Source organism: Musca vetustissima, unplaced genomic scaffold (assembly GCF_032173495.1).
Source record: "Musca vetustissima isolate MV318-11 ecotype Yass unplaced genomic scaffold, APGP_CSIRO_Mvet_v1 utg10525, whole genome shotgun sequence".
Taxonomy (NCBI): domain Eukaryota; kingdom Metazoa; phylum Arthropoda; class Insecta; order Diptera; family Muscidae; genus Musca; species Musca vetustissima.
The window spans coordinates 21449-25494 of record NW_026887303.1 but is presented as its reverse complement, the minus strand read 5'-3'; positions in this window follow the sequence as shown (position 1 = coordinate 25494).

Sequence of the window (4046 nt, the reverse complement as noted above, 5' to 3'; positions counted from 1 at the left end):
AGCTTTGATTCTATTGACAACGCGCAGCTTATTCGCAATCTAGAGCCAAATGTGGGTTTTCCGTTTCGGCCTGTAGACTAATTTCGTCGTATCTGGAGTGTAGATCCCAGTTTGTTGTGCACAAGGGTGTCCAATCTGATGTTGGTCTAATCCGGTGTGGAGTCCCGCAGGGTTCTGTACTGGGCCCATTACTTTTTAATATGTTCATTAATGACATCATGGATTCTGTTACTGCTAGTAATTGTTCTCTTCTTGTATGCCAGGTTGGAAAATCTGGCTAACACAACGTTGCAATCTCCCTCTATGTGGATCTCCTCCAACAGTCTTGATATAAATTCGAATAAGACTGAAGCTGTTTTGTTCAATTGTTGCTATGACGGTTCTATGCCTAATATTTGCGTTAGTTCCTTTACTATTAATATTGTTAATGAAATGAAGTGTTTGTGTGTAATTATTGATGCCAAACTTAGTTTTTCGACTCACATTGAGCTTCTGTTGTCTCGTGTGCGATTCCAGCTTAGGAGGCTTTATATTGTTCAAGCATATTTGCCTCTTGGCGTTAGGGTGAAGGTGGCTATGTCGTTGTTGATGTCTCAGGTAAACTATTGTTTGGAGGTTTGATAAGTATATTGAATATTGTATCCTTTTGTGTTATTATAGAATTATGAGAAATATTGATTTACCACTGTGTAGTAGGTTTGTGATGTGTAGATCCTCTCGGTTGTTGTATCCGAGGTTTTCGTCTGTAATTTGTGAAAAATCATTTGTAGTTAGAGTCGTAAGATTGTGGAATCAGCTCCCTTTGAGCCTTCGAAAGTTTACCTTTTCCACTATAAGAGGGAATTGTTTGTGCATTTGTCTCGTATTTGATGAAGTTGACTTTGAAGAAATTGCTGATTACAGGTTGCATGGTGTTACTTTGTATTTTTTTTTAAATTCTTGGATGGGGAGCCATCTTTATTTAAGCTCGTTAGCATTTATATTATAGATTTATACATACGCGCTGGTACATATGAAATTTAATGTGAGTGGTTCTAGTATTGCTCTTGGGCTCGAGAGGGATATATAGTTTATTTTTATGTAGGATTCCTTATGTTTCCTTTCCACTCCTCTTTTCTTAGCGAAAGTTAAGTAAAGTGCAGTGGATTGGGTTTTTTTGGAATCTGTTATATTAGTTGTTTGAATTAAATTTCATTTTGTAGAGTTTTTTACTGTTATGTATTTTTAATTTATTTAGTTTATTCTTTGGATTTTTTTTGTTATATAAGTTAATATAAGTAATTGGCTATGCTGGCTTTTTATATTACATTGGATGAAATAAATGGCATGAAATGTTTATCCGATTGACAAAATAATAACTTTTTTAAAGAACAATACAATTTTTTTCTTATGCAGTATGCTAAATGTATTTATAGCAGCAACGTACACAGGATTTCATTTCGGGGGGGGGGGCCCGGTAGTACAAAATGAAAAAATCGCTGTTGCGAACATAAATTTACTGTGAAAAATTTTCATTTCGGGGGGGGGCGGGCCCCCCGGGCCGCCCCCCTGCGTACGTCCCTGATTTATAGTAAATATACATATTTATGTTAATTATTACAGAAGTCCGCCAAGAAGCAGTACAACAGGCGCTAGCTGCGCTAAAAGCTCGACCAAAAACCAATTTACCAATGCCATCAAAAAGAAGTTCAGTGCTAAATAGAAGCCCTGATAGAAATGACGATGAGACAGGTAATATATTAAAATATACAGTAAATACAAACGTAAAACTAAACATTCTTTCTTTTGCAGAATCTTCATCTGAAGATGAGTCTATTCCGGAGGAGATTGTTTCACCAGACAAGGAATACAATTATCCACGCGATCATGTTAGTAATATAATGGAAACACATATAAAACCACCAGTTCGCGAATCATCTATAGGAATTGTGTCTTCCAAAGCAAGTCAATCCGACCGAAGGAAAAAATCGTCATTGCCACCAGTGGTAAGTATAGTAAGTAGTATACATAGTGGTACAGAGTATTATGCCTTTGTTCATATGTTTGTACAATACAAAAGAAATCAAGATCAAGTAACTATGGGCCACCTTTGAGGATGACAGATAATACCCACTTTCTTTGGATTAGCGTCCCAATGTAGTAACACCATTAGCGTCCCAATGTAGTGCGTTTGTTGGATTCACCTAATTCATATATTGGATGTATTTTTACCTAAGATTAGATACAATTCTAAACTCGAATATAATTCAATATAATTCAAAGACCCTCACACACAATTCGTTTAGAAATTATTATTTATGAGCATTTTGATATTTTCTGGACTCAAAGTAAGCAAACTTTAGAAAATGAACCAAAAGTAGTAGTGTAGTTCGTACAACTACTGAGCGGATAATAAAAAAAAACTTTCGATCTTTTAAGATAGAAGACGCTGGTTTAAAAGAGTTTGCAGAACTAATTTTATCAGTTGGTGCTAAGTATGGATCAAATATAGATAAGATTTTAACACGCCTCACAACTATATCCAGAAATATTGACAAATTTGCGGTACGATTAAATTTGAACTCAGTGCTAGACAGAGGGTATGGTCTTACTTCGGATTTCTGAAGCGACAGTTATCTTAAAATGTCGTACGTTTATGATACGATCAAATTTGAACTTGATGATCTCAGTACTAGAGGGTACGGTCTTACTTCGGATTTGTGAAGCGACAGTTATCTGAAAATGTAGTACTTACCCCCTTATCCATTTGACAAAAAATGGCAAAAAAAACACTAAAAAACTAGCTTTTAAATCAATGTGTATGGAGAGGTGCAGTAAGTATTTACTAGGGGTTTCTCATTCCCGGGTAATCGGGAATTCAAAATTTTATTATATTAACGGAAATTCTTGAAAAACAAATTATCAACAATTGCGATCTATGTCATTCTACAATAATGATAATACCACACTAAATGATTCAATTGGATGAAAAGATGTTAATATTCTGGATAGTCAAAGTAATTTTAGGTCATGTTCATCAATTCCAGAAGATGGAAGTGAAGTTGAAGACGTTCATAACACTGTGCGACACGAAAATTTTTCAGGGGTTCTAATGTACCAATTCTGTTTAGTTGGAGTCCCTGGATCACGAAAATACCTTTGGTTTTTCTGGGTCACTTCGAAAATTAATTTTATAACGGTAAATATAGAAAAAAACGTGGTTTCATGGATTTTCCATTTGAAACTTGAATAACTTATTTACTTTGTAACGGATTTATATAATTCTTTTTTTCTTTCGAAGAGTACAATTCCTCCTTTCAAATAAGATATATATTTGGTAAATCGGTTGAGTATTGGCTGAGTTACAGCGGTTGAAATGTGGAAAAATACGCATAAAATGACAAAATTTATTTTTCTTCGGACTGTACGATGAAATTATGATATCAAGCCATATAAGTTTTATTATATTACGGGGAAGAAAATTAATTAGCTTTCGAAAATGATAAAAATCAAAAAAATCGGTTAAAAAAATGGATGACTTATGCACATTTTTGTATTGATTCTATGCATATTCTCTAAAGAAACTATGGGTCTATCTCGTTTCCTTTTGCCTGTTACAAACATAACGGTTTTTAACAGGAAACGATACAGACCCATATTTCCTTTAGAGAATATCCATAGAATCAATACAAAAATGTGTATAAGTCATCCATTTTTTAACCGATTTTTTTGATTTTTATCATTTTCGAACGCTAATTTAATTTTCTTCCCCGTAATATAATAAAACATATATGGCTTGATATCATAATTTCATCGTACAGTCCGAAGAAAAATAAATTTTGTCATTTTATGCGTATTTTTTCACATTTCAACCGCTGTAACTCAGCCAATACTAAACCGATTTACCAAATATATATCTTGTTTGAAAGGAAAAATTGTACTCTTCGAAAGAAAAAAAGAATAATATAAATCCGTTATAAAGTACATAAGTTATTCAAGTTTCAAATGGAAAATTCATGAAACCACGTTTTTCTCTATATTTACCGTTATAAAATTAATTTTCGAAG